At 25.8% G+C, this 6,000-nt stretch overlaps 1 pseudogene; it reads left to right on the top strand.

The window, feature by feature from the left end:
* Positions 1-1,167: 1,167 nt before the first annotated feature.
* Positions 1,168-1,731, top strand: LOC149551974 (putative sugar phosphate/phosphate translocator At2g25520 pseudogene; annotated as a pseudogene).
* Positions 1,732-6,000: the final 4,269 nt, after the last annotated feature.

Here is a 6,000-nt window from a genome sequence, read left to right as displayed (position 1 = left end):
GATGTACTCCCCCTCAAATATCAATTAAAAAATAATCAAACCATTCTCATAAGAAGATAATTGACACCTATTAGTTTATCTCATATATTTGGCCAATTGGTTGATTCTATTAAAAAAAATTGCTAGTTTTTGGATCTGACAGATCTTGAAAGATAGAAATTCAAGCATGTACCCCTTATTTTTTTTATAAAAACTAATAAACTAGTAGTTGCATGTTTTTGTGCTTGCAACAATAAAGTGATAGAAATTATACTTAATATTTTAAAAAAAGAAGTAATCTTATAAATAAAAAAATTATTAATAATTTCTAATATAAATAAAATAATATTTAATATAATAATTACTAATATAATTAAAATACTAAAAAAATAAACATATGGATAAAATCAAATACTATTTAATTATTTTAAAATTAAAGTTAGAAAGAAAAAATAGAATGACTCCAAATTATAAGCCAATGAAAAATGTGAAAATGACATTTGTAATTTTTGTAAAATATAAAATAAATATGGATTATAGTATTTTTTGATAGAATGTTTAATTCTTTATTGTGATTGGTTAAATTAATAGACTAATAGTGCTTGATACATTTCAAGATTGGTAATAGAGGGCTTATTTGTCTTTAGTTGTCTATTGTCAATATTGTTTGGTTAGTTAGAAATTTTATGTATCTCAAAATTTTGAATAGAATTTGATGGTTTGTTATGACTTTCTTTATATAGTTCTTAATATATAATTTTTAGTTCCTCATATCCAGTAGATGCTTTTATTTAACTTTTATTGAGCCAATCAAATTTTAAAATTTTTATCTTCCTATTTAGATATAATGTTTATTTATATAAACTTTATGAATATATAAATTTGTACCATGAACAGTCATTGTTCACTTTTTTTGAAAACTTTTTATTGGTCAGACAATGAAGTTTTCATTTTGACCTTTATTATGCCCACTTATAGCATAGTGCACTATGGAGACATGTAATTTGAAAGGGTTAGAAAAGATTTTTCTGAAGATTTGTTTCTTCCGTCGATGTGCTACTGAAGATTTATTTCTTCTGTCGATGTGCCTTAACAGGAGATATTTGTTACTTTATATAGTAGTCAGTGTTAAAATTTAATGCATTGTTCTACAAAAATCTATCGGCATTGAATGACAGGCACATTTCAATGTATTGGGGGGTCTTGTTGTAGCTTGGTGCTATTATTTTTGAAGCAACAAGGTTGGTTTTGATTTAGATTCTTCTCACGGCTAATCAAATTACATTGAATCCTATTACTACATTGTACTATGTTGCCCCTCGTTGTTTTCCATTCTTATGTATTCCTTGATTTGTAGTTGAGTATCTGGTTTTAGTAGCCTCTTCTTCCTCTTATCTTGATATCAAGTTCTTTAATGCCAACTTTCTTTGTGCCTTTCTGCATAACTTGGCAGTGTTTCTTCTTGTGGGTTAAACATCTACCCTAACTATGAATGTTGCAAGTGTGGTGAAGGATTAGATTCTTATTTCCATTTCATGGTTCGTGATCAAGGATAAGGTTATAGAGGTTAATTTGTTGGGGTATTTTTTGTCTTTTTTGGGGGTTTATTTTTACAATCATTTGAAATTGCAGTTGATGAATGGTAAGTAATCTAAGAAAAAGGTTTTGGATGGAGAGAAAGAAGCAAACAGTTTACTGGAAGAAAGCCCTAATTCTTAGAGTGAAGGCAATCATGGTGATATAAATTTTTAGAGACCATTGGATGGGTTGTTTATGTACTCATCAGATCCTGAATCAATAGCTTATAGGTAGAACACCATGTTTTATTCTATATATTGATGGATCTCAAAGCCAAAATTTTGGGGTTTTCCATATGGGAAATTAGATTCTTTATCCCTTGTAAGCAACCTATGTTAAAAAATATATTTCCCAAATTTTTATTAGGTGAACTATTGAGTATTGCATTCGTAAGTTTTACATTTGTTGATTTCAATTGTGGACTCTTGGAGATTAGGGTAGCTATAAATTTTGAATCTAAAATCAATATAGATTATCTTGTTTCACTAAAAGAAATTCGCATATAAGAGTATTGCATGGTAGAGACTAAAATTCATTATAATGTGCTCTTTGTTTTATGAAGTTGCAAAATCTGAATTTGAAAATTATCTATATTTCTTGTTCCAATTTCACTAAAAAGATTAGGGTTTACAATGTAGTGTTCAGGTATTTGTTTATATAAAGAGCATCCATGGAAGAGATGGTAGAGGATTATAAGAACATAATGAACAAGTGCTCTTGTTTATAAGAGCTTCAAAAGTTGAATATGCAATAATAGAGATTTCCATTCCCCCCCATCCTCCCCTCCAAAAAAAAAATGATCATTTTGTATGGGCTATTCAAATGCTTATTTAAGGGCTCCTTCAGGGTATGGATTTAAATAAATTTAGGTGAGCTATAATTACTAGATTCTCTTTTTCAGAGTAGTTGTTTAATATGAATTTAAAAAAAAATGAGATTTCCTAGGATCATAATGCAATTGTGAGAGCTTTACTATTGTTCTTGTTTTAGAAACAATGAAAAAATTAGATTTCTTATACATGCAGCCCTAACTTTTTCTTTTGTATCATTAAAGGAGACAATAAACTGCTAGGGTTGTAGCCATGGGTACTGTAGAAACAAGTTTAAACATTTCCAATACCTTTTATGATCAGTATAGAGTTAAGAAACTTAATACATTATGTATACTTAGAGTTCAAGATCATGTTAAATAAGGCAAGCATTCAATTAGATTTAAAGAAATGTTAGTTGAGGGGAACATCCAGCCAGCTATAGGAACACAATTCTCTTGAAAGATGGTAAAGCAAAGAATTTCATGTTCAACAACTGATGATGCTGAATATATTGACTATCATTCTCGATTTGAATTTATAACCAAGTATACAAGAACAATCCAGTGTTTACTTATGATCTCTCTTCGATGTATTACTTGAAAACTTCCCATCTAGGGAGGTGTAACAGACTTGGTCTTTGAACTTGTGTCAGAGAAGCACTATGGAAGCAAAAAATTGGATTCAAGTATTACTTTATTAACATTTTCAGTACTCATGGAAAATAGTGTTGGTTAAGTTCCAATCCAATGCAATTTCTTTCAAACTTGTTCTATTTCTATACTGAGCTCGCTACAGTTGGAATACGATTTCTTAGTTGATGTATATTCATGCCCATCTCATCTTTATATTAAATTTGCAATAGTTGTAGTAGTAGGGTGATGCAATAATTGTATCATGATGATCTTCGATGTTTTGTATTATATTTACAACAATGGTAATATGTTCAATTTAATGTCTGATACCTATTGGATTCTGCAACTATTGTAACACTTATAATACAATCTAATTTATGTTAATATACATTTGTTTTGTCCTCTAAATTTGTGGCTTTTATCCTTATATCTCTAATATAATGTAATATGCACTCACACCCTTTTGTTTCTATGCTATGTTTGCAAGAGTTATTTAATGTCATTTATCATTATATTTGTTATCTAATGTAATGCGACCTGACACTCACTTGATATACACACTGAAATGACAACTGTTGTAAGGATATATCCAATTCTCTGTAATGGTGACTACCATTTGATTTATCTGCCAAATTTGCAGCTAATTTATAAAATTTATTGATCTACTGCATTGTATATGGATACCCATTTGATTTTTGGACTAATGTCTTTTGCAAGGTATACGTCGAATCTGACCTAAAGTATTATGGGCACATACATATTGATTTTTTTGAAAGAATTTGCAACATTTATAAGAAAGTATTTTATCAAATATATACGTAGTGGCATCCCTATGATTTCTCTACTGAATTCATAACAGTGTGGTAATTTATGTAGTTAAACACTATATATGTTGATACCTATTTTAGTCTTTGCAATTATGCATTTAATCCAATAAAATGTGTATGGATGCCTTTTTTAATAATTTATCTATGTTGCTTATAATGGTTCCTAATGTCAACTCTTGCAAAATGCGTCTACCACACTATTACTTGACACTTAAATTGGCATCTCAATGGTGGAAAATGAATCCTTCTAAACAAATAAATTGTAACAAGTAATTTTATCTTTTAACGCTAAGCTTCAATTCAAAATACACTACAACAAGAACTAGATGCTTTGCATCCTTGTGTTAAAAGTCATTGAAAGTGATGTTTGAGATATGTTTTGTATTGCTTAATATTTCTATGTTTATAACACAAAAACTATAAGATAAATAGTATCTATTTATATGATTACTTTTTTTTCCCCTCAAAAATGAAAGATTCTTAGCACACTAAATAAATAATTTTTTAGTGGACCTTAAATTAACAAAATCAACTTCTCCTAGTTTGATGTAATGAGATTTGTATTTAGTATTAATTCATATTGAAATAATAGATAGTTTCAATTATTGTCTCTTATTATTTAATGGTTATCTATTTGTAATCTATTGTAAATATTGGAATGTTTCTCATATTTAATTAGTTGTTTGTTAATTATTAGCTAGAATATAATGTTTCTATTAATTTTGATCATTTGTAAAGAAACTTCATATATTCAATAAAATGTAAGATAAATTTTATATATATATCGAATATTATTATTTTTAATTATAAGATCATTCTTCTTAATCAAATAAAATTCACATTATTTTAAAAAAATGAGATCTCTTGATATTACATATAGATAAAGAGCTAATTATGTTTATAATACAAATTTATTATTAGATTTAAGAACATTCTTTTAATAGATAAACATACATCAATTTATAAAAATTGATAATAAAAATAAATTAAAGGATGAAATTTTACTTTTATTAAATTAACTTATATTTCAGCAAAATCAATTTAGATAGACTATTGACTTATGAATTCAATTATATTTGAGAGCCGTAACTATAATAACTAGTGGTTGTATGTTTTTAATACTATTTGTTAAAAAATTAATTAGTTTAAAACTATCCCTTTCCTCACACAAATATTTTATTTAAATTGTGAGATATTTATGTATTTAGCATTCTTAAAAACTTCTTGATATTTTAACATTTATAATCAAAATTTAGTTTTCTTTTTTGAATTTCATATGCAAATCATTTATAATTTATAAATAAATAATTTTTAAATTTTTTGAATTAATCAACAATAAATCTAAGAATAAATCTAAAACTAAAATCAATATAGATATTTAAAATAAATAGAACTATTTTAGTGTATTATGTAATTTTAGCACCAACCTTAAATCAACCCTTAGTAAACCCTAATACTATTTGTTCAAAAATTGATTAGTTTAACTCTATCCTTCTCCTAACACAAATTTTTTTTAAAAATTTGAGAAATATTTATCAATTTATCATTCTTAAGAATTATTTTATTTTTTTAAACAATTATACTATTTATATATTTTTAAAATTTTAGTACTAAAAATATTCTTAAAATTTGAATAATGATTACAAATTTAACATTTGTAATCAAATTTTAGTTTTCTTTTCTGAATTTCATATGCAAATCATTTAAAATTTATAATTACTTTTAAAAAAATTGAATTAACCAACAAAAGTTTTAGAATAAATTTAAAAGTAAAATCAAAATAGATGTAAAATATTCCTAAATTTATTATAGATATCATCTTTCCAAATCTATGTAATTTTTAAATAATAAATTTAAAACTAAAATCTAGATAGAAACATAATATTTCTATAGATTTCTAGATCTATTTAAACATTTCTATAATAAAAAACCTTAAAATTTGAAAATAAAAATAATTTTGTTAAATATCATTGCATAGTTTAACAACAGTCACTCTAATACCCAAATAAGTAGATGATGCCCAAAAAAATATAAAATCCAAATGCAAATATAACTTGAACAATATATAGAGCAAGCGATAAGAAATTTATGAAACTTAAAAACATAATTTGTTATAATGGACCACAATGGACACCATATCTATGGTGAAATATGCAATCAATTTATCTAAAA

The sequence above is a fragment of the Cupressus sempervirens genome, chromosome 6, assembly GCF_028749045.1.
Source record: "Cupressus sempervirens isolate cs-2001-9-10 chromosome 6, ASM2874904v1, whole genome shotgun sequence".
NCBI classification, from domain to species: Eukaryota; Viridiplantae; Streptophyta; class Pinopsida; order Cupressales; family Cupressaceae; genus Cupressus; species Cupressus sempervirens.
Note: the sequence above shows the minus strand (reverse complement) of the source record. Positions and strands in the feature narration are given on the sequence as shown.